At 35.9% G+C, this 26,123-nt stretch overlaps 2 protein-coding genes and 1 long non-coding RNA gene across 7 annotated transcripts in view; all 3 read right to left on the reverse strand.

Annotated features, from left to right (window-relative positions):
- LOC103027870 (P2Y purinoceptor 3) overlaps window positions 1-8,495 on the reverse strand; it is a 352,184-nt gene extending 343,689 nt beyond the window's left edge. For both annotated transcript variants that reach the window (XR_007440643.1, XM_007257757.4), the window contains exon 1: window positions 8,176-8,495. The gene's annotated coding sequence lies outside the window, so the exon portion shown is untranslated. The remainder of the gene's footprint in view (window positions 1-8,175) is intronic.
- A 9,889-nt stretch (window positions 8,496-18,384) lies between these two features.
- The window catches only part of LOC125804538 (uncharacterized), a 51,958-nt gene continuing 44,219 nt past the window's right edge, over window positions 18,385-26,123 (reverse strand). The window contains exon 2 of the long non-coding RNA XR_007440644.1: window positions 18,385-18,767. This is a non-coding gene — a long non-coding RNA (uncharacterized LOC125804538). The remainder of the gene's footprint in view (window positions 18,768-26,123) is intronic.
- Window positions 24,437-26,123, reverse strand: part of fam168a (family with sequence similarity 168 member A) — a 53,930-nt gene continuing 52,243 nt past the window's right edge. For all 4 annotated transcript variants that reach the window (XM_022665973.2, XM_022665972.2, XM_022665975.2 and 1 more), the window contains one exon: window positions 24,437-25,521. The gene's annotated coding sequence lies outside the window, so the exon portion shown is untranslated. The remainder of the gene's footprint in view (window positions 25,522-26,123) is intronic.

The following is a 26,123-nucleotide window of genomic DNA, read 5'->3' on the forward strand; positions in this document are numbered from 1 at the left end:
TTGTGACATTTTTTGTGGACAAAAAGAGATTTAAAGGCAAAAATATATGTATTTCTATCTCTGCATTAAAGAGTTATCCATGCAGTGGGTGTGTGAAATATTCAGCAGCAGTGTTACGATAATATGATCCAATGGGAAGAAACTATATTCACAATCTTCACATTCTGCTTTGATCATACATGTCCATATACGGGCAGCATCGCAGATACATTTCTCCACTGGGACTTTAAACAACAAAGAACCCAAAATTATCAGGAGAGGAGAGACAGAACATCAAATACATTCTTACAGATTATGATGTGGGACAGAGACGTCTGGGGAACGATCAGAACAGAAGAAAAAAATAAATCTGCAAAGATTATTTACTCTCAAAATGTGTTAATATGAAGAAAAACAGGCTGGACTCTTGTTTCTCAGTGGTATTTTAGTAGGCAAGCTTGTACTACTTTTAGTCCGACCGTATTTACTACATAAATGAGCCTTAAAACTAGTTTTTGAGACAAAACTTGGACCCAAAACGATAAACTACTGAGAAGGATTTAATTCTGACCGTGTTCATTTAAAGCAGCGGAACGTTTATTGTCTTTATGGTTTACATGCTTTATTTCAGCGCAATAAACTCACAGACCAATCACGTGTGCTGTAAGATCAGCACACGCTCTCCTCTGCCAATCAGATCTGTGCAGATGCGAGAGGGCGGAGCCACACAGGAGATGCAGACCGTGAGAAGTGGGAGAATAAAGCGAGAAAAGCTAATACAGATGGTGCGCACCAGAAAAAAACATGAAAATACTACAGTTTTAAAACATATTAACAGTAATGTAACTGAGCGGAGTTACTTGGAGGAATTAAAGAGAAACAACCGAGACAAGAGTCCAAAATATTCCACTTTACTCCACCTGATCAGAACTCCTCTCTCCCTACTCCCAAAACAACCCTACCTCAACACTAAGGCAACCCCCAGGGGACAAAAAGCATAGGCAACTCCCCCCATCAGTTTTACCCACAACATAATATGCCAAGTATGCTACAGTAATAATATTAAATAAAATAAAGCTGCTGTTTTAAAAAAAGGCTGATATTTTGGCAGCTGATAAGTTCAGCAAACATTTCTCCATAAATTGTACGATTTATTCATATAATTATTATTATGACAGGCAGGTCTAAATTTAATATAAATAAAATCAAATAGAATAAATATAGCAGTTTGAACCAAAGTGAACATACAGATTCACATTATTAGACTCGATATGTTAAATTATTGAGGGTGTTTCCATTTATTTTATGATGGGTTGATAATCTAATTATTGTGACAGGCCTGTTTAAAACAATAAATATAGTTGAAATATACTGAATAGTATGTGTAATTTGTTTTGTCTTTCAGTTGTTGACGATATAAAACACTGACAGAACTACTATAGGCTTCTTGAGTATACAGGATATAATACTAAATCATAACACAAGTTAACATTGGCGACGGTCCGGACCTTAACCTGATGAAATTTTCTCTAACTGGACCAAACTGAATTCTAATTAAATACCCCTCAGCTCTAGCTGAATATACAGGGCTTTAGTCACAGACCTTTAAGGCATTGAAACCGTGCCAATTCAAACACCATCTTCTCTGTACACTGAACAGTCTGAATGTTTTACTGGGATTTCTCTCCATGACTGTGGTTTCTATGGTTTTACTTAGAGACACATTAGAATACAGTAAAGACAAGCTGGAATTTTTATACCAAGATTTTACTTTTCTCTTTAAAGTCACGTTTTATAACCCGTCGGTGTGTCAGCCTGCAGTGATGCAATAAGTGAAATAATGATTACAGAAAGCATTCATGGCAGCGCTGCTCATCACACAGACTCAGTAATGAAAACAGAGAGAGGGGATGATTTATAAACTGGTATTAACTCCGCACTGCAGCATGAAAGGGCGGGACCCTCTGAGATCAACAAAACGTCATGTTCCTGTAAATCTGCAGCCGTAGCAGTACGGCTTCCATCAACTGCGGCGTCCACTGCAGCTCTGATGGAGCTGACGGGACTGAATCGTATTATAAACTCTCAGAAAAAGAGTCTCAGACTAATGCGAGGTGGAGATGAGGAGATGCTGCGGATGGATTAGAGTTTATATATATATATATATATTGATCAGCTCTGCTGCTGGAATCAAATGTACATGTTTTATTCAAAGCTCTACTGAAGACAATTTTCAGTATCACAGTGTAGGCCCGGGGTTGTCCAAACTACGTTTCCTTTTTTGGAGCGGCCCGCGAGGTATTTTAGAAATAGAATGAAAGTTGGCCCGCTGTTTAGCAGGTTTTTATAATGTGAGATTCAAAGTTTGAACGCTAGGTGTCAGAAACGGGTCAAAGAGTCTAAAAGCAGAGAGAGTGCGCAATTCTAGCGCAGAAAAACGGGCCAAAGAGTCTAAAAGCGGAGAGGGTGTGCATTTCTAGCGCAGAAAAACGGGCCAAAGAGTCTAAAAGCGGAGAGGGTGTGCATTTCTAGCTCAGAAAAACGGGCCAAAGAGTCTAAAAGCGGAGAGAGTGCACATTTCTAGCGCAGAAAAACAGGCCAAAGAGTCTAAAAGCCGAGAGAGTGCACATTTCTAGCGCAGAAAAACGGGGCAAAGAGTCTGAAAGCCGAGAGAGTGCACATTTCTAGCGCAGAAAAACGGGGCAAAGAGTCTAAAAGCGGAAAGGGTGCGCATTTCTAGCGCAGAAAAACAGGCCAAAGAGTGTAAAAGTGGAGAGAGTGCACATTTCTTGTGCAGAAAAACAGGCCAAAGAGTCTAAAAGCGGAAAGAGTGTGCATTTCTAGCGCAGAAAAAAGGGGAAACGAGTCTAAAAGCGGAGAGAGTGCGCATTTCTAGCGCAGAAAAAAAGGAAAAAGAGTCTAAAAGCGGAGAGGGTGCGCATTTCTAGTGCAGAAAAATGGAGAAACAAGTCTAAAAGCGGAATGAGTGTGCATTTCTAGCGCAGAAAAACGGGAAAAAGAGTCTAAAAGCGTAGATGGTGCACATTTCTAGCGCAGAAAAACGGGGAAACGAGTCTAAAAGCGGAAAGAGTGTGCATCTCTAGCGCAGAAAAACGGGAAAAAGAGTCTAAAAGCGTAGATGGTGCACATTTCTAGCGCAGAAAAACGGGGAAAAGAGTCTAAAAGCGGAGAGAGTGCGCATTTCTAGCGCAGAAAAACGGGGCAAACAGTCTAAAAGTTGCCGTAATTAAGGAGTTTAATATTAAGAGACATCATGAAATTAAACATCAATTTGAAAAATCTTAGTTTACACAACACTGTCAAAGATAAAGATAGTAAGTCAAGTAAAATGGTGTGTAATTGAAAGTAATCAGGAACATGTATTATTTAAAGTGGTATATTTCATTATTTGTTTTATTACAGAGTCTGTGGCCCGTGACTTCAAATATATTTCTCCTTCTGGCCCCCAACAAAAAAAGTTTGGACACCCCTGGTGTAGGCCAATGATTTCAGCTCGTAAAAAAATTGCCACTTAATTACTTAAACAGCCTAAATGTATTTTTGTCTTGTATATTTCTAGTAAAACTAGAAAAAAAGAAAAAAACTACAGTAGAACTACAGTAAAACAGTAGCCAGTCTTTTGGTAAACAAATAACAAATAGCTCTGCAACTGGAATCAAATGCATCACAGTGAAGACCAATGATTTTAACACATAAAAAATAGAGTTTTAATTTACTTTGCTACTTTTTTCACCACTAAATTACTTAAACATAGCCTAAAATTATGTTTGGTCTTGCTTTTCAAAAGCAGAACTAAAAAGGCAATTACAAAACTACAACGCTATACCTTCAGTGCTTTTCCAGTCGTAAATTTACCTCAGTAGTGCTCCTCAAGTCACATGTAAGTGAAACAGTAGCCAGTCTTTTGGTAAACAAACGACTGCTAGCTAAGGCTAAGTTAGCTCAGCTAACATTACTATGCTAGAGAAATTTAGGAACCTGATACCCAGTGTAATAAAAGATAAGTGATACTGAAAGCGTTATTGTGTTTAATTTGTGCGAGTAGAGAAAATAGAAAAAAAAAGGAATTTTCCGGTTATTTTGCCACCAAATTACTTAAACAGCCCAAAAATATTTTTTTTTGTTTTTTTTTAAAGCAGGACAAGAAAAGGTAATTACAAAACTACAATAAAAAAATTTGTTCAACTTTTTACCTTTAGTGCTTTTCCAGTCATAAATTTACCTCAGTAGTGCTATTTAAAACATAGGTAAGTAAAAGAGTAGCCAGTCTTTAAAAATGTATAACAATTGCTAACTAAGGCTAAGTTAGCTCAGCTAATGTTAATATCCTAGCCCTGTACAGCTTGTTTCTCTCAGCTGGAACACAGACAGTTAGAGAAAAGGTTAAGAACCTGGATAAGAACCCAGTGTGATAAGTGATACTGAAAGTTATATTGTGTTTAATTTGTTCGAGTAGAGGATAAAAAATGAACTTAAACCTGCCATTTCCCAGTTTCTTTCTACCAGCTCTATTCCTCATTCTCTGCATAATTTATTCTGTCTTTTCACTCATTCAGACGAATGTTGAAAATGGATTTACGTGGAGTTTCTATATATCGATCAGCTCTGCATCAGCCTAAACATAGTTTTTTCTTGCTTTTTTTTTAAGCAGGACAAGAAAAAGCCAATACAAAACTATAATTTACAATTTTGCCCTTTAGTGCTTTTCCAGTCATAAATGTACCTCAGTGGTGCTACTCAAGTGACATGTGAGCAAAACTTACACTGGGAAATGCAGAGAAATGCAGTCGAGGGAGGGGTTTGGGTCTAAAATTCATCCATTCCCCTGTTAGAGGAAACAATGAAATAGGATTTAAAATAGTCACTGTTTGGTAAAAATGATTCTGTCTTTTTACTCATTCGGCCAATCGCTGAATGACAACTTTTTTTTTTTTTTTTTGCCATTTCTGAATGAGTATTTTTGCTAGCCAAATATTCAATGCATGATGGGTTTTAATGAAAAAAGTGACAGATTAAAAGTGTAAAAGTGTAAAAATACAAACAAATATGTTAAATTTCTCATTCCATCGTTTTTTCATTCATTTTAAAATGTCTCAGGTGTTTCTATTTAGCCCTGCTTTAGATCACTGAATTGGAGGTCTCTGAAGAAAGACAGGACAAACATATTGCCCCTGACTGGCTAACAGCACTGCAGCAGGGAACTCTTCCTCTCCCGCTCTGACCGGTGTTCTGTTGAGCTTCCCTAGTGTATATTTAAGGTCTCGGTAAAATGTGGAATCCACCGGAGATCCGATTTAAACCTGTAGCTACTTACAAAAGAAAGCTAACGTTAACTAGCTGGTGTAAACAGAGCTGTAAGCTGACAGTGTCGATATAACTCAAGAAATTGGGCATTTAAAAGACCTACTAGAACATCAGTTTTGGCAAACTTATATATTTTTCATTATGATGTCTGTTTGAGCTAAAAACAAAAGGCAAAATATTTCATCGAAATCGATAGAAATTATGTCATGGTCTCGAGCATCGAGGTCAAAAAGAGGATCGACGATTCCTCCCGCAAATGGCGCAGCACACTGCAGCTCAAAGAGCAGCTCTTTCTCCAGAGAATGTGGACATTCTCATCTTCTTAAAGAAAAACTTAAAGAAAATATAAAAACAACAGTTGTTTTTCTTGCCTCAAATATGTTAATAGTTTTGGTACCTTAAGGAGCATCTTTCTCTCAGATAAAGTTAATAATATATCTTTATTAAAGAAAAAAAACTTGTCATTCTCAGGGACCGAAAAAGTCTTAAACTCTTATTTATCATGTTTAACTGTTACAGTAGGATAGAGTTCAGTTTGTTAAGGCTCTAATGGTTCTATTATTTTTTACATGACTGTTCCTGTATTTTTTTATTATTTATTTTGTTATGTGCACACTGCTGCTACCAAAAAAGCCACTAGATGGCATAACATATATATCTTAATTAAATTATTTAAATTTGACCATTAATGCCTAATGTGGTGTATTACAGATCACTTGTATCACTTTGCATCACTTATATCAAGCCCACTATTTAAAATATGATATTGTAAATTTGATGAATCAAACCAATGACTGACCATAGACTAATCTAAAACTGGCATAGGCCTCTCTGCTGTAAAAAAACATCGAATCGAATTGTGACCCTAAAATCGGAAATAAAATCGAATCGAGGATTTAAGGAATCGTGACGCCCCTAATTCCTACATAACCACTTTCCAACGGGCAGAAAGCAGGACACGCTCAGTTTCTGCATTGGAGTTAAATACTGTTACTCTGTTTGTGTAACTGAGGCTTTAATACAGGCCCTTTAATGAATGAGAGCAAATTAAAGCTGGAACTGAACCAAGTGCAGCTCAAATCCAGTCCAAACACCCAAACACCTGATTACACTCAGCAGTGACTGAGTCAGACTGTAGAAATCAGCACACTGCAGGAGCGCATACCAAACACCTCCAACTGAAAGCATGTGACCTGAGGATGGAGAAGTACTGCAAAAATAGACAAGAACCTCCAGCAGACGTTACTGAACCCTACACTGAGCGAATGCTCCTCATAGTTTAGAGCTGATGATTAATGAAGACCCATCAATCACGAGTTCATGATCAGCCATCAGGTCATGACCAGTCCATGACGGTCAGAGGACCAAAATATCTCAGGAGACTACAGTAAACTTTATAATTCATTTTAACCTTGTTTTGGGTCAAATTGGCCTGTTTTAAAGTTTAAAGATCTAGAAAAAATTGTTGAAACTTCTTCTGCTTGCCTTAATTAGTTTAATCAACATATCATAAAATGGTTCATCTCACATCTTTGCAACCACCCCCTGCAAAAACTAAAACTAAAACAAAATTGCAAAAATAACAAATGTTATGTAAAACTACTGTGTTTTATATGTAGATTTTTCAAAAGTATTAAACTAGTGAAACATGTATTTTATTATGAAAAAAGAGTGAATTATCCTAATTGAACCATTACCTGTTAAAGGTAAGGAACACCACTGCAATAAATATTGTTAGAATAATTATTAATAGAGTTAGTGATTAAATATTCACAATAGAGGTGTGCCATATCGTATCGTGCGAGATAATATCGCCAAAAAATGTCAATATCGTGTATATAAATATATGTAAATATACTGCATATAAATATATATATATATATATATATATATATATATAAATATATATATTTTTTTTTTTCTTACAGATATATATATATATATATGTAAGAAAATGGCTGTACAAGAAGATGCTGTGGATAGACCCCATGGCCAATTTATAAGAAACACCTACTGAGCCTTGTGCTTCCACTCACTGTGGTCACTTTATTACTAGAGTAATGTATTTGACAGTACCTAGAAAGCACAAACAAAAAGTGACTCCAATTACACCCTAAAACTAATGTTTAATATTTTTTATAAATGTGGAAAGAAAGTCTGTATTGTGTTTTTTTTTACCAAAGTTATTAGTTTTTTTTCCCCCACATGAAATAACCTTTAATTATGTACTAATAAAGATAATACTTAATGGAGCTCAGAGTATACTGAATACAACATGATAGATAAGAGCTACAGTGTGTATATCTAGCTCTGGGGGAAAAAAAATAAAGAGAGCACTTCACTTTCTAAATCAGTTTCTCTGATTTTGCTATTTATAGGTTTATGTTTGAGTAAAATGAACATTGTTGTTTTATTCTATAAACTACAGACAACATTTCTCCCAAATTCCAAATAAATATACTGTCATTTAGAGCATTTATTTGTAGAAAATGAGAAATTGCTGAAATAACAAAAAAGATTTAAAAAAGAAGAATTTTCAGACCTTAAATAACGCAAAGAAAACAAGTTCATATTCATTAAGTTTTAAGAGTTCAGAAATCAATATTTGGTGGAATAACCCTGGTTAACCCTTGGCATCATGTTCTCCTCCACCAGTCTTACACACTGCTTTTGGATAACTTTATGCTGCTTTACTCCTGGTGCAAAATTCAAGCAGTTTAGTTTGGTTTGATGGCTTGTGATCATCCATCTTCCTCTTGATTATATTCCAGAGGTTTTCAATTTGGTAAAATCAAAGACTCATCATTTTTAAGTGCTCTCTTATTTTTTCCCAGAATTGTATATATATAAATATATAACATATATTCCTACCTCTTGTTTTTGTCCCTGGTAGCAGCAGCAGCAGGTGGTTGAGGTGGTGTTGTTTGGGGGTTAAGCAGGACCCCCTCTCTCCCTCATTCAGATCAGCTGGAGAGTTGTTAAATACATTGTTTTTAAAGGCATTTTAATCCGTAATTCACCAATCTGAGCACACATTCAGAACCAGCACGAGCACGGTGGTGAGCACGCACGTGCCCGAAGAAAGTGCGAAGTAAATCCACGTAGAAAGAAAGAGATACTGAAAGTTGCGTTTCTCAGAAAGGAGAATCAACTACAGATCAGACCTTCCGCAGAGCTCCGCTCCTCAACACTGAGACCCAGCACAGCGGGTATCAGCGCTGCAGGCAGTCAGGGACCGTCTCTAAACTACACACACTCACACAAACGTATAAAGCCCATTCCACCCAATCTGTGCTATTTCTGTCCCGAGGAAATTACATGTATAAATGTGCACACAAAATAACTTTCAAATACATTATATTATTAAGCATAGCGTCTTGTACTTTGACCTAATTGCAAAAGTAAGATATGTAAAATGTAAAAAAAAAAAATAGCATTTGTTACCTGTCCCCCACTCTCTAACTATAAACTTTACCATGAAATATAATTATTAAAATCCTTTAGACATGTATTTTTTTGCATTGTTGTGTGACTCCAAATTCCATCTATGCTTTAATAATATTTTTTCATTAAAAAAAAAATAGAATATTTAAATTAAAATAAACCTTATTGTTAAACATTACCCCATTTGAAACATCTGGAACATGATTCTACAAGTCACACCTACAACAGGAAGTGACATCAGCTGTTTCTTTTTCTGAAGCAGCACGTATTATTAATTGTCAAGATATAAATAATATATGTTATTTCAGAGCTTTCAGACCTCAAATAATGTAAAGAAAATGCATCTTGGCATCATGTTCTCCTCCACCAGTCTTACACACTGCTTTTGGACAACGTTATGCCTTTACTCCTGGTGCAAAACTTCAAGCAGCTAAATTTAAGATCATCCATCTCCAAAACAAAAAAAAGTTAATTTTTATTTCTCATTAATGTACACTTAATAAAGTATAGTATAAATATCACATGGTCATAAATATTCAGACCCCTCGTTGCTCAGTATTGAATGGAAGTACATGTTTGAGCCAGTACAGCCATGAGTCTTCTTGGGAATGATGCAACAATTTTTTTACATCTGGATTTGGGGATCCTCTGCATTTCTTCCTTGCTAATCCTTTCCAGTTCCATTGGAATGGATGGTGAACGTTGGTGAACAGCCACTTTCAGGTCTCTCTAGAGATGTTCAATCGGGTTTAGGTCAGTGCTCTGGCTGGGCCAGTCAAGAATGCTCACAGAGTTGTTCCAGAGCCACTCCTTTGTTATTTTAGCTGTGTTATTAGGGTCATCGTCTTGTTGGAAGGTGAACCTTTAGCCCAGTCCAGAGGTCCAGAGCACTCTGCTCTGTACACTGCTGCATTCATATTTTCTTCAATTACAATAAGTCGTTCTGTCCCTGCAGCTGAAAAACATGGCCATAGAATGATGCTGCCACCACCATGTTTCACGGTTGGGATGTTGGGATTGTATTGGGCAGGTGATAAGTGCCTGGTTTTCTCCACACATACCACTTAGAATTTATGTGAAAAAAGTCAATCTTTATCTCATCAGACCAGAGAATCTTGCACTGAGGAGAGGCAAATCATAGTTTGTGCAGCTATTTGTTCAGGAGCAAAACAAACAAAAAAGAAAACCTAAAAAAACATTGTTGGGTAAAGTGGTGGGTTGGGTGATGTTGCCAACATGGTCTCTGGAATAGCTACAAACTGTGCAGAAGTAGACACTCTAGCTGCTGCAAATGTGCTAACGTTACAATTCAACAGAAAAAGAGGATATTGTTAGGAAAAAAGGCTGTAAGTTGGAGTTGGTTCAGACTGGAGAGTTGGTGAAGAGTTCACATTACAAGACTCCATTTAAAATTGGATTGAAATCATACACTACACGACTTTTACTCCATCTTTCAGCTTAGACTGCACCAGTCTAGACTGACCATCTAGAGCCAACTAGCACAGACTCAGACCAATCAAAACCATTGCTACATCTAAAGTTGTGTTGTAGCAGCAATGCAAAAGCACTTGGGACATTCCAGGATTTTGGTACATTTCAGGGGTGGTCACTTTTAAAAATTTGATCTTCAGTTTGATCATTTTTTAGTCATATATTTATGAAATACAGGTAATAGACTATTGAAAAGTTTGATTCGTCAAGCTCACGTATCAAAGCAGTTTTTTTAATTAGATGCTTAAATTGGTATGCAATATATTTGGTAACTTACAGTAACAGGGTTGCGAGTAACAGGGTTGCAAATCTAGGCTAAGTTGTGGTTTACCCCAGGAACAGATGCTAACTGTAAAATTTAGCTATGTATACAAGATCAAAGACAAACATGGTTATATAAATATATAAAGTAAATTTTACTCTACTCATTATTAGTCTTACAATATGAGTAACAGGGTTGCGTTCACTGAGTGACACACACAACTTGGACAAACATATTTGGAAAAAAAAACTTGAAAATTGTTAGAGCACTTACTCTTGGTCTTGCCATGTGGGGAGAAAATGTCCTTGTGATGTCACTTCCTTTGTGCCAGTAGACAAATATTTTTAACTCTTTCTCTGCCAGGTAAAATTCCTTATGGTAACAGGGTTGAGCGCATGTTGTGGGACACAACTTAATAGCATAAAAACTGTAACATGCAAAACAATGTAGACCAAAGAAGTTGTTTCTATAAGTAAAGGAGATGCATATCAACAATATACAAGAGGAAGTCATTTATTTACAGCTTATTTTAATTGTTAAATTTGCCAAATAAGTTGGTCACCCAATGAGTGGGACAAGAGAAAACGGCCATTTTTTGAGGTGGTCCAAAGGTATTTGATCTTTTGAATAATATCTAAGGATCTTATTTTTCCACCATATTTTACAGTTTGTCTTATAACAAGTACATTTTTCACAAAAAATAGTCATTTAGATATTTTGGATATGTACATTGGAAATTTAAGTGGTGGGACAGGAAATGTACCAAAATCCTGGAATGTCCCACTTATTGTGATTGGCTGTAAATTTCTGCAAAAACTATGAAGCTACCCTGCACACACGTAACAGTATTAGACGTTATCCTGACATCTGATGTCATGACCAACATCCAACATAAAATAACATCTATTGACATTGGTGGCCAGCAGGGTACAATCTTATCTGATCTATTTTATCTGATGGCCCATTTTAGCCAACTCCACCCGAATTAATACACATTTAAACAAAAATAGCCCAGCAGGAAAAAGCTAACAAGCACTGGACAGGTGAGTTGCAGGGTTTGGTGATACAGTTTAGTCCTCCAGGTATGAAATACTATAGAAATGTCCACGGTGTTTACACAACTAATTCCTTCCAAACAATGAAATTCTCAGAATAACTCTCACTGCAGAGACGTGCTGGAGCAAGTTCACCACCACCACGGATCAGATTAGCCTGAAGCTAAAGCCCAAACACTCTGACCTTTAACCTCACCTCATTACCTCACAGCCATCACTTTTACTGTGGCCACTTTATCAGAAACACCATCACTTGTAGCTCCTTTTTGCTAGAGGTTGGTGCGTCTAATAAAGTGGCCACAGTGAGTTGAAACACAAGGTTGAGTAGATAGGTGTTTCTAATAAAGTGGCCACAGTGAGTTGAAACACAAGGTTGAGTAGGTAGGTGTTTCTAATAAAGTGGCCAAAGTAAGTGGAAGCACAAGGTTGAGTAGGTAGGTGTTTCTAATAAAGTGGCCAGTCAGTGAGTGGAAGCACAAGGTTGAGTAGGTAGGTGTTTCTAATAAAGTGGCCAGTCAGTGAGTGGAAGCACAAGGTTGAGTAGGTAGGTGTTTCTAATAAAGTGGCCATAGTGAGTGGAAGCACAAGGTTGAGTGGGTAGGTGTTTCTAATAAAGTGGCCACAGTGAGTTTTACGTTGTTTATGATCTCTGTTGTATAAAGTGACAGGTTGGCGTTAAATGATGGAATGAAGAGCTGTGTGTAAGAGCTGCTGTCCAATAGAGAACTGCAGTAAATTGAATTGATCTTGATTTAATGCTGAAACAGAGCACAGCCATGAGGGACGTCTTATTAAATTAGCTCTGATCTGATGTTTAGTAATTGGTTTGAGCAGTTAGTTAAGCTCAGTAAGCTCCAGGATCTGCACAGCTTATACACAGAGATTTACCCTCGTCTGTGAGCCTCCTTTACTGAAACACCGCAATCATATTATATCATATCACATTATATATATATATAAATATATCATATTTTCATATCTGCTGCCAGTAAGAGGCATAATACCCTTTAAATAGCAAAGATGCTTCTAAATAAATCTGTTAATGCCACCCAAATTTTGTTTTAACCCCCAAAATGCAATGTGAGCTACGATTTTTTGTTTTTTATTATCTCTGAAAAAAATCTCTGAACCAATCACGCAAAGTGAAGATATTTACTATATAAAGGTGAATTAAATACTTTGTCCATTTTAAACTGTTTTCCACAAGGTATTGTTTGCGAAACTGTAGTGATTTGTGGCTCGGTGCTACTTGCTTGTAACTCTTTTGTTTGCTTAACTTGTATATATATATATATACCACAGTTAGTTCTGACCCTGCAATGTGATTGGCTAAGAGGCGTTCTGTGAGTACCAATATCAGCCGGTAATGCACTGTAACCTAAGGTCTCCATGTATTACTGGGTTACTCCACCACATACAGGTAACCTAGCAACGATGCAGCGCTTACAAGCCAAACAGAGCGGCAATGGAACTATTTTCACTAAGTTTTTATAAACAAAAAGATTGTGTTTTTTCTTGTTCTCTTGAACTCAAAATCTTTCAATAAAAACATGTAATACATCTATATATTTGTACGAGTTTCACATTTTGAAATTAATCACTGAAATAATGTGTTTTTTGGTGTCTATAACATCACAGATTGTTGTCTTGACCAAGTCATTAGAGATTGAGATTATTAGTATAAAATCAGATATTCAGAAAAAAATATATATAAGGTAGAACTTTAAATAGAGGCTAAATTACGGAGGCATTTTCAAGCTGGTTTATTAAGAAGAGCCACTTTATTAGAAACACCTACCTACTCAACCTTGTGCTTCCACTCACTGTGGCCACTTTATTAGAAACACCTACCTACTCAACCTTGTGCTTCCACTCACTGTGGCCACTTTATTAGAAACACCTACTGTACCTATCTTAAGCCTCTGATCACTGATTTAGCTGGGGGCCAGTGAGTGGGTGCATAAGAGGTGTTTCTGATAAAGTGGCCACTGAGCATATTTAGAAACGTGTCTTCTTAGAGGATAGAATGAAAAATAACAAAAAATGACAAAGTTATGTAATATGCAAATGTACATATTGTGGATGTGCAATGAAAAGCAAGCATATCCAAAACAGCATTTTTCTACAGGAGAGAAAAAAAAAATCAAAACATTTAATAGAAGTCAATATAAAAATAGTTTACTTCAGGTCATTTTTAAGAGTTTCTATTGGTCCGTTCATTAAGAAATTTTGAGTTATTTGGTGTCTATAACATCACAGATTGTTGTCATGTCATCAGAGATTGAGATTATTAGTATAAAATCAGACATTCAGAAAAAAATAACTATAAGGTAGATTTTTAAATAGAAGCTAAATTAAGGAGGCATGTTTTAAGCTGGTTTATTAAGAAGCGTCCTGAACTTGACTCTCTTTCTGTTGAACTTGTTTATAGAAATAGAAAGTCAGCTGTCAGATATCATCATCTTCATAAGCTTTATGCATGACTGAATGTGATTAACAGGTGATCTACAGAACCTGAGCTGATCCAGAACAGCAAGCTCAAAGATAAATTTGCCTGTAATCAAGCGGAACCGGCCAAATAAACATTAAGTGTCAGTCATGCAGTCTTACATCATACTCAACACTACAGCTACAGCCTGAGGGTGCGGGTGTGTGCTTGCTCATCTGTAGCTGCGTAAAATAACACACCTCGAGCTGCTACTCTCTGATCTGAGTGATAAATGAGCAAACGCTTACTTTCACATGAGCAAATTATCTCAATAACTCAGAAATACAGAACTATTGTGTGGCCGAACATTCCTTTAACATGAGCGGAAGAACTGTTTTAGGCCATTAGAACAAGTTACCGTTAAGTTCTAACACATTACATGCTGGTAGTCACTGGCCATTTTATTAGAAACGCCTACCTACTCAAACTTGTGCTTCCACTCACTGTGGCCACTTTATTAGAAACACCTACCTACTCAACCTTGTGCTTCCACTCACTAACTGCGGCCACTTTATTAGAAACACCTACCTATTTAAACTTGTGCTTCCAGTTACTGTGGCCACTTTATCGGAAACATCTACTCACTAATCCTTGTGCTTCCACTAACTATGGCCACTTTATTGGAAACATCTACTCACTAATCCTTGTGCTTCCACTAACTATGGCCACTTTATTGGAAACATCTACTCACTAATCCTTGTGCTTCCACTAACTATGGCCACTTTATTAGAAACACCTACCTACTCAACCTTGTGCTTCCACTCACTGACTGGCCACTTTATTAGAAACACCTACCTACTCAACCTTGTGCTTCCACTCACTGACTGGCCACTTTATTAGAAACACCTACCTACTCAACCTTGTGCTTCCACTCACTGACTGGCCACTTTATTAGAAACACCTACCTACTCAACCTTGTGCTTCCACTCACTGACTGGCCACTTTATTAGAAACACCTACCTACTCAACCTTGTGCTTCCACTCAATGTGGCCACTTTATTAGAAACACCTACCTACTCAACCTTGTGCTTCCACTCACCGTGGCCACTTTATTAGAAACACCTACCTACTTACTTAACCTTGTGCTTTTACTCACTGTGGCCACTTTATTAGAAACACCTACCTACTCAACCTTGTGCTTCCACTCACTGTGGCCACTTTATTAGAAACACCTACCTACTTACTTAACCTTGTGCTTCCACTCACTGTGGCCACTTAAGAGTGGCCTATTGAGTTTAAGAGTTTCTATTGGTCCGTTTATCAAGAAATTTTGACACAGTGTAAGAGACAGTTTGTCTGTTCAAATTACGTAGTACTAAAAATCGACAAAAATGATACTTGGTTTTCATTGGACAGCGGCGATATATAATATGAATTTCTGCTGGTGTATTTTAATAAATCTTTTTAAATAATTCAAATTACACACTCCAGTCTTTAAAGGAGAACTCCGGTGTAAAATGTACTTTTGTTGTAGTAAAACATGATAAAAAGTTTTTACCTTTGATGAATAGCACACCTCCGCTCTCCCACAGCGTTCTGAGATACAGAAATTTTGTGCTTTTTGCCCAGCACGCCCAACAACGATCGGGCCATAATTTGCCCAAATAAATGCCTTTTTTACACCGTTATCCAGCTCAAAGTAGCTCCACACCTCCTTGCTAGAATCCGGAGAGCCCCGATATTTAAAACGAGGCATTAAAACGTAAAAAGTGCACAAGAAGCTTATTAAAAAACACTGTTTACATCACATAGTGCAGGTAAACCTCCTGGCGCTGCCATCTTTGTACAGATAATGTCATAGACATATATACATAGACTCCACATAGCCTGCCTCCTGGCGTAGCAACCGGCGCCCATTGCATTTGTTTACACTGAGGAAGGTGTTTAATACACCTATAATAATCACAACTCTACCAATTTTAACCAGATTTTCACAAACTTTGGTTTGTTACAAGGGGCAGAGATGTAGTAATGATTTAGGACGCTGTCACACATTATAAATACCTGCTTTCATGCTGAAATACTTTATACGTTGTATTATGCTCTTTAACAAAGACAGACATATGGTATGGCATATTAATAATTATGTGTGTATATATATAATTATCTAAATTTAATTCATGTATACATTAATATGCCATAAATGCACTGAGCGCCAGCTGCTACAGCAGGAGGAAGGCTATGCGTAAGGCTATGCATATATGTCTATGACATTATTAGTACAATGATGGCGGCACCCTGAGATTTACCTGCATACGATGTAAACAGAGGTTTTTAATAAGCTTCTTGTGCACTTTTTAAGTTATTAATGCCTCGTTTTAAATGTCAGGGATCTCCAGATTCTAGCAATGAAGTGTGGAGCTACTTTGAGCTTGATTAACGGTGTTAAAAGAGATTTATCTGCAGGGGCAAAATATGCCCCATATCATCCATTCTAAAGCATGTTTGGACAAACGTAATAAAATTACTGTATCTCTGAACGCTGTGGGAGAACAGAGGTGTGCTATTCATCACAGGTAAGAACTTTTATTATGTTTTACTACACTCAAATTTAATTTTACACCAGAGTTCTCCTTTAACTACATTAGTGTATCACAATATGATCAATACACTAAAAGCAATCATTTGCCATTAATCCATTGATGTACTGCGTTTACTACAGTCTGCAATAAAGTGAATTGTTGAGGGTATATTAGCCTATCAGGCACTTTTAATAAAAGATAAAGCAGACTAATGGAGTAGAGAGTCTGCAGTGTGTGTGTGTGTGTGTGTGTGTGTAGTGCTGTATTGTTTCTTCACTCAGGAAGCCTGAGGCTGTGAAACAGAGAAGCGAAAGCTGCTGATAAGCGAACGTTTCGACACATTCCTCTCCAGCGCCGCAGACACAATATTTATAGACGTTTTGCCTTTAGCTAACGCGCTAATGCAAATAACCGCCCATCTGTGCTCACAATCAGCATCATACTGATAAAGACACTACAAACACTGTTTCACAGAATCAAGACCATTACTGTTTCAACCTGATAACAGTCAGGATTTCCACATACCCGCGAAATTCTGATCATATTCCTTTCTCAGAAACTCCACCTCTCTAAAAATGCTGTTTTTCTAGCTATTCATGTGAGTTAGATGAAAACTGTTGTCCTCCTGTTGTATAGAGCTTAAAAGAAACGACATAATTATTTAAATCTGCATGTTGTATATTTGAATTAAATGTAATTATTCAATAGCTATTTATTGGTGTAATTCATACATTGACAATTTTAATTTTGACAATACCTTTATGTTTTGGGTTCTGAGTTTGAGAGGTCAAGAAATCTGCTGTTAAAAGACAAATTACAGTCCAAAATAACTTTAAATTAATTTAGATAATATATAAATCAGATAAAATCAGATTCTTAACTTTTTAAGATAAAAAAAAAAAATCTGATCCACAATTTATCCATTTTTCCATAATAATAAAAAAATAAATCCAAACATTTTCAACAAAATCAATCACCACTGTCAATTCCAAAACACAAGCATTGTTTAAAACTCTAATTTATGACTAATTTATACCACTGTGCTACCAAGATAGCACTGAACGTCTGCCTATTGGTATCTATCTAGGTTGTATTCAGCCAGTGGTGCACCTGTGTTTTCTGTTGCTAAGATAGCAATACACCAGAAATTTACCTGAACACACATCATTTCCAGCCCTCCAAACCATCACTGATTGGTGGAAACTTCACACTAGACCTCGAGCAGTTTGGACTGTGTGTCTCTCCACTCTTCCTCCAGACTCTGCTCCCTTCATTTACAAATGAAATGTAAAATTAACTGATGATCAGTGATGGTTTGGAGAGACATGTCATCTGCTGGTGTTGATCCACTGTGTTTTATTATCAAGTCTAAAATCAGTGCAGTTTTGTTTCCCACAAAATCTTACAGCACTTCATGCTTCTTCTCTCTGCTACTGACAACTTTTATAGAGATGCAGATTTCATTTTCCAGCAGGATTTGGCACACTGCCCACACTGCCAAAAGTACCAGTTGGTTTTTATATAATATTCTAATTTTCTGAGACTTTTTGGGTTTTTATTGTCTTTAAGCCATAATCATTAAGAATAAAAGAAATAAACACTTAAAATAGATCACTCTGTGTTTAATACATCTATATAATATATGAGTTTCACATTTTGAACTGAATTACTGAAAAAAATTAATTTGTTCAATGATATTCAATTTTTTAAAAAAGCAGTTAGTCACTATTGAGCCTGAACCTCAAAAGGTCTTTAGATGTTTTTTTAGTGGTTTTAATTTTATGGCAGATTGTTGTGTGCAAAAAAACGACAGAAGAATCTTTTTTGGGAAAAGTTTTAATAGTTATTGAACGTTCTACATCTTACAGTAAATATTATACAATTACAAACTTGGCTTAATTCTGTCACTGAGATCACTAACTGATCTTCCAAAATAAAGGAAAAAAAAACAAAAAACCCAAATTAGAAAAATAAAAACATTCAAATTAAAAGTGATAAAAACAGATTTACACGTCATATCACAAGCCTGGACCGGGTCTCCTCACTCCTCATTCAGATCTAAAAGAGAGATATAAACTGCACTCTATAAACAGGTGTAGTGAACCTGTTATATAAGCAGGTGAGCAGAATGTGATGTGATGATACAGTGATGATCAGAATGCAGCAGAATCTACAGGGGCTGGACAATGAAACTGAAACACCTGTCCTCATTTTAGTGTGGGAGGTTTCATGGCTAAATTGGAGCTGCCTGGTGGTCAATCTTCATTAATTGCACATTATTGCACCAGTAAGAGCAGAGTGTGAAGGTTCAATTATCAGGGTAAGAGCACAGTTCTGCTCAAAATATTGCAATGCACACAACATTATGGGTGACATACCAGAGTTCAAAAGAGGACAAATTGTTGGTGCACGTCTTGCTGGAGCATCTGTGACCAAGACAGCAAGTCTTTGTGATGTATCAAGAGCCACGGTATCCAGGGTAATGTCAGCATACCGCCAAGAAGGACCAACCACATCCAACAGGATTAACTGTGGACGCTGTAAGAGGAAGCTGTCTGAAAGGGATGTTCGGGTGCTAACCCGGATTGTATCCAAAAAACATAAAACCACGGCTGATCAAATCACGCAGAATTCAATATTCACCTCAACTCTCCTGTTTCCACCAGAACTGTCCGTCACCACCATAAATTATTGCGGTCTAAAACCGCCCCTGTGAATGAATTTTTCTTAGTTTTTAATATAAATGGTGTTTGTTAACATTATATCATCGTCAATTTTCCATCCTTCCCAACCATTCTGTTTCCAGGTTCTGTACTGACTTTACTGCACAACAAACTCCTCCACCCGTCCGAACATTTAAAGTAAAAACAGACAGAAAATAAGAAAAAAACACGGAGAGATAAAGGTCTGAGGAAGAGAACCTGTCTAGACTTGTGCTCTGAAATGTCCCTCGGCCGCACAAACTGTAACGCGTCCCCCTCAGAGCCGTAACCATCGTCTAATCAAGAGAAATACAAATGAACATCAATCATCAATAAAATCTTAAATAACACTTACGGTAAAAAGCGCTTTAATTACAGAGTGGACTCCTGTTTTTCAGTGAGCTTTCGCTGTTCGAATGCGTCCCGTTTCTACTTTCTGTACTGCTTAGTGTGAAATATCAGCTGCTTTTATTATTATTGTAACTAAAAAAAAAAAAAAAAAAAAAAAAAAAAAAAATCCATTTCTAACTTTAAAAACTGTAGAGATCTGAAGTTTATTATAGAATAATAAAGAGTCTTCCTGTTTTTAAATTCTGGATCAGTGAACTTTTTTGTTTTTTTTGTTTGTTAGTTAGTAGCTTTAAATTGCATTGATTATGTTTTGCATTACAAACTGATCTCGCAAATCATATATATATATATATATATATATATATATATATATATAAGTATATTAGTGCATCTTAAAAAAAATAATGAATGAATATCATTGAAAAGTTACTTTATTTCATTAAATCAGTATTACACACAGAGTGATCTTTTATCAATTTTATTATATAAGATTAATTGGTAGTTTTGTAAGTGCTGGCAGTGTGGGCAGTGTGCCAAAGCCTGCTGGAAAATGAAATCCTCATCTCCATAAAAGTTGTCACGGAAAATCTTACAGCACTTCATGCTTCCGTCAGCTGACAACTTTTATAGAGATGCAGATTTCATTTTCCAGCAGGACTTGGCACACTGCCCACACTGCCAAAAGTACCAATTACTCTTATATTATAAAATTTAAAATTTTCTGAGACACTGATTTTTGGGTTTTCATTGGCTGTAAGCTTCATAATCATCAACAATAAAATAAAGAAACGCTTAAAATAGATCACTCTGTGTGTTTAATACATCTATATAATTTATGAGTTTCACATTTTGAACTGAATTACTGAAATAAAGTTACTTTTCAATTGTATTCTATTTTTTTTAGATGCACTAGTATATAAATATATATATATATATATATATATATATATATTATGACTGCTCGATCATAATACTGTTCTTAAACTACAGATTAGAGGGGATTTCAGTTCTGAAAAGAAGAAAGTGTCCAATACAGAGAGAGGGAGAAATCTAGAGAGATAAAGAATAAAGAAAGAAGGATATCAGCTTCATTCAAACACATATATACTGGTACATATATATTATGTATATACTAGCAACCCCAGACTGCACTTAAATCTTATATTATTCAACTTTGAAGTAATTTTAGAAGAAATTTTCTGTTTTCCATAACCAATACTTGTAATTATATCATTAATTCCAGTTCTGATTACATCTGATAACATTATTTCAGGTAACACTTTACAATAAAGGCCACAAATAACAGTAGTTACAACAGTTACAACATTCCTGAATTTTAACGCTTAAGAATGTTGTAATTAATAATGAATTAAGACATTAATCGAAATAGGTCTTAACTAGTCTCAGTAAATAAATAGTTGACACACTCCATCATAAGTACTGTTAATTAATAATTCTCAACTCATAATTCTTAATGCAGACAAATCCTATTCCGTATTAACCCTTAGAACCCCATTCAGTGATTCATTAATTATGACCAGCTTTAACAAAGGTATGTTGAAACAATATATGATATATTTTATATCATTTCACACATTATATTAAGTTGAGAAATGGTAAATAATGGTATGAAAAGTGCAAATTACAAACTTTACACATGTCCAATATTAGTGTACATACTATAGTGCACTTATATATAAAAGTAATTGAAAATTTTGTTTGTTTGTCAACAAAGAATTTAAGTAAATTTACTGTAGTTCATTGCATTTTTACTACTGGGCAGCTGAACCATCCTTTATTTGTGGCTTTGAATGGATTGCAATGTTTTAGCATTTTGTTATATTTAAGTTTGAGAATATTAAAGTGACAGTCTGTAAGTTTTGGGAATTTGAAGATTTGAGAATTTAGCGACCTCTCTGGTGAAAAGGTGTAACTGCACTGCACTAAACATGTGGAAGAGGTTTTTTTATATATGTAGGTTTCATACACTTTATTTCAATTTAGCCAGATAAAGTTTTCCACACATTTTTCCGCTACTCAGCTGTATTTTCGAATTGCCGAGTAGCATCACAGCGCTAACGCTCGGAGGAAAGCGCAGTGATAAGGTTCTGATACATCAGCTCACAAACGCAGCCTTGTGCTGATCCACATCACCTCAGGAGTGATGAGGGGAAGAGCGCCATCTACTGTACCCACCCAGAAAGAGAGCAAGGCCAATTGTGCTCTCTCGGGTCTCGGCAGCTAATGGCAAGCTGCATGACCGGGTTTCGAACCAGCAATCTTCCGACCACTTATATGTAATATGTAAATACTGTCCAACTATACAGTTGGAGAAGGGATAAAATATTGTGTTTTATGGTACCAGTTTACTGGAACGATCATCCCTGCTAAGCCTAATACAATATATATAAAAAAAAAAAAAAAAAAACTGGGGTGTCTGTTCACTTTTTTGCGGGAGTTCTTCTTCTGGCTACGTCACGCGTCTTTACGTACTTACAGTACGTCACACGTACAGCCTCTAAAAGAGGATCCCGCTCAGTTTTACTGAATGCGAGCGGCTGGTGGAGCAGCGGGGACTTCAGAAGAAACTCAGAGCTCAGTAGCTCATTCACTCATAGTAAAACCAAAGAAACGAAGAAGTGAAGTTTCAGACTGAGCTCTCTCTGTCTCTCTCTGACTGAACATACCCTGGAATCGGATTCATTGGCTTTGAAAGAGAGGAGACCGCATCACACCCGCCCAGTTTAAAATGATTCTTCCGCATGCTAGTGAAATTATCCATTCTCACCAGAAAGGGCACTAATTCCCCTAAATTGAAAAAATGAATTTAGTCCTTTTTGTCGATTGTAAGAATATCACTGCTTTCAATTAAAAATGATATGTAATATTTAATGGTATTATTTTGTCTCTTTCTCTTTGTCTTTTTTCTCCCCCTCTCTGCATAAATAAATCTGAATAATGAATGTTTTTCTACTGAAAGCCAACCGAAAAAGCTGTAATCCAACATGATGCAACCATGCTTTTAAATGGCACAGTCCCCATTCGTGTACAATATGTAGCAAACTGACACATGCAATATTACTTTTTGCGATTATTATGCTTTACATAATCTCTGCGTGAAAATTGATCCTCCCCCTTTAATTATAGCTTAAATATACTCAAACAGTGGTCGAGTATCATAAAACGAACCTTTAAAAACATGATACTGTTTACTGAGGATAATATTACTTCCAAAAGACGTTATCGAGACTAACGGGTACCATAGTAAATACTTTATTAGATCATTAAATAGAGAGATAGTGTACCGTATACTTGGTTATTAAGTTATATCTATTTGTCAGTAATCGATGCTTTATTAAGCTGATATGTTTCAATATATTTACTGATGTGTTCTGTAGTGTTTTTATCTGAGTGAGGTGTTTTAGAGTAGAGTAAAGGGGCGGTCCCGTTATCGTAACAATGGGAAAAGTACCCCATGCATGGCTCAAAATATTAGAAAAATGCATGTTCTAATTCTTTTTAAGAGCCAGGTGCGCTCTGACTGTGGCAGATTGCTATTTTAACAATGCAGCTACCTGGACTATCCAACGTTTCTCAGCAGAGGAAACTGACCTGTGGATTTCATCTGTTGACTGTTGTCAGGGTTTTATTCAGTCAGTGGTGCACCTGTATTTTCCGTTGCCAAGATAGCAATACACCAAAAATGTACCTTTTATTTTAATATTCAATGTTTTAAAATTACATTTTGTATTTGATTTGATTAAATACATTTTGGCTACATAATTTATGCACAATTTAGTATTCTTTTGTTCGATTTTGGCCAAAGATTTGCATTTATGCATCCTTTATAATTTATAAAGGATAATAATTAGTCCAGAGAATGCAAAAGTTCCTTTTCTTTCAATTTTCTTTAAAGTTTAAATATAGTTATCGCAAAAATACCCTTAAATATCATGATATCATATCACCCACTTCTAATTTTAAGGTTAGGTTAGGAATTAATGAGTCTTCGTTATCACATTAATAATATTTTCCACATTTTTATTGGCTTTCCACAGAGACTAGACCACAAAAAAAACTTTTTTTTCCTACTTTTACTGCAAAAAAAGTTTTTTACTGTATTTTTATAGTTATGTTTTGTATATGTTTGCATATGTTTAAAGATTTTAAAGTTTATTAGCACATTTTAGATGTGTGTGATTTGAATGCCCATTGACTTCTATTCAGTTTATTTCACTTCATGTTTTCATTTGACTGGAACCTGTTTGTTTGGGATAAATCAGTTATTTTATTTTCTATTATATGAAGTTATTTTATTTGATAAAACTTTAGTTTTTTGTAAAAACGCCCCAAAAAATGTCCTAAATGAATCAGAAATAACAGATTTTTTCCCAAAATTATTAGTATTATATTTATCATAATGACAAATATTGAGCAGATGGTAATTTTTAAGCCCCCCCCTTTAAGACTCACTTTATAATTCAGAGAAGAACACGAAGGGGGCGGGGCTTGGTATATGGGCGGGGCTTTCTATAGGGGCGGGGCTTGGTATTCAGCTTTCCTCGGTTCTCGGACCCGTTTACTCCACTGTTTGCTACCTGTTTTCCTCCCAATGCAATAAAATCCCTTTAAATCCTGATGCAGATTCTGAAAGTTGGCACACGATTGATTAACTGATTGATTGATTTGAGTTTTATATGATTATTATTACTACAATTATTAATATTATTATTATTTGACATCAGACCTGGCTTTTCTTTATCTAAGTGCCACACAGACAGATTCCTTGCAATATTGTTTTTTTTTTTTTTTTACATCACATACATATATATATATATATATATGTGTGTGTGTGTGTATATGTGTGTGTTTGTGTGTGTGTTTATTTATTTTCCTGTGTATTTCAGTGTGCGTTCGTGCGAACGTGCAATTGCATGCCTCCGCAAGAGCACATATATGCACACACGTATATTCATAAATATAATAATATGCACATCATAATTTAGAAGCTTACTCTATCCTGATGAACAAACTAATAAAGAAACCAGCTCACTCCAGCGTCCTCTACTAAGCGAATAACTGAGATTACTGTAATTACTGTAATTAATCTCCTAATGAAGTTTAAACCACGTTTCACGGCCCTACAGCGGATATATTTATTACAAATGTACCTAATAAACTGCTACAAGCTGGAAGACACCCTTGTTATCGATGCTAAAACAGAAAAAAAACAGTGTAATATGAAATTAAATCAGAAAAAATAAAAATAAAACAGAAAACGAAAAGTGTCTCAGCCCTTCTGAAAGGGTACGGAATGACGGAACCAGAAATGAACCCAATTTACGTCAATTTAAAAAGAAACCTAAAAAACCCCAAAAACAAACAAACAAACAGACAAACAATCAATCCTGTGCTAATATCTAAAAGTTATAAAATTTGGCAGCATAACTTCATGGTGGTGATGAGCACGGTAATGACGATATTGCGCCACGTAGTACATTCCTACACACCGGGGTTAATACGCAAAAAATCCCAAAACATCAAACAAAAAAAAAAAATCGAATAAAATTAATTTTAAGTCGTGATTGGTCGAAATGAACCATTCTGGAGTTAATCGAGTCAAAAAAAAAAAATGTGGATTAAAAATAAGATTAAAAAAAAGGAAACCTAATGCAACAACGTAGGCCTGAAAAAAGAAAAGATATAAGACAAAAAACACGAGAGGAAAAAGAAATACTCATTTTAAATAAAACTTAAAAAAGCAGCTTTTACAAAAACACGTAAGAATGCATAAAGTGACCCTTTTTTTTCCTTTTGTTCTTGCAAACAGACGTGGTCCCCTGCTGATCACAGAGCGCCAATGTAAGACTTGAGTAGTTGCATACGATGTTCAACTCCAGATCTGTTCAAAAAGATACAAAAAAATGACAACTTTATATTAAATTATTACAATTTTATAATGGTATTTACTTTATTTAAAAATGTTAAGCACAGGAATACATTCATATGCAGTTTAAAATGAGCTCTGTTAATAAGGTTACAATTTGTTTGAAGGAGTGAGAGCTAGCCAAGCTAATGCACAGTCTTTAAAACATGGTGGTGGTAGTTATTAGTGTAACTAAGACAGGGACTAAGAGCCTTACAAGTAATGAAGTACAAAACCTTTGTTAATTTACTTAAAGCAGCACTAGGTAGGATTTCCTTGATTTTTGATCTTTTTAAAGTAGTAATTACAGCTTGAAACTCACTGACTCTGTAAGTTCTCTGAGGCGGCCGGGACCAACGCTCGCAAGAACTGCGACCTGCTTTCCGACCTTTAGTTCTAACAGTTCTACAAGGACTACTGGTTCATTCTTTACAAACTAACATACAGACACTCTGGCAGAAGCTGGAAAGAGACCGAATATGTCTGTAAAAGCCAGAAAACGAGAAAGAGAAACTAATCCGCCTGAAACATTTATTACACTCTGCAACTGTAGGGGGAGCCCACGAGCACAAAATCTC

Source organism: Astyanax mexicanus, chromosome 9, assembly GCF_023375975.1.
Source record: "Astyanax mexicanus isolate ESR-SI-001 chromosome 9, AstMex3_surface, whole genome shotgun sequence".
NCBI lineage: Eukaryota > Metazoa > Chordata > Actinopteri > Characiformes > Acestrorhamphidae > Astyanax > Astyanax mexicanus.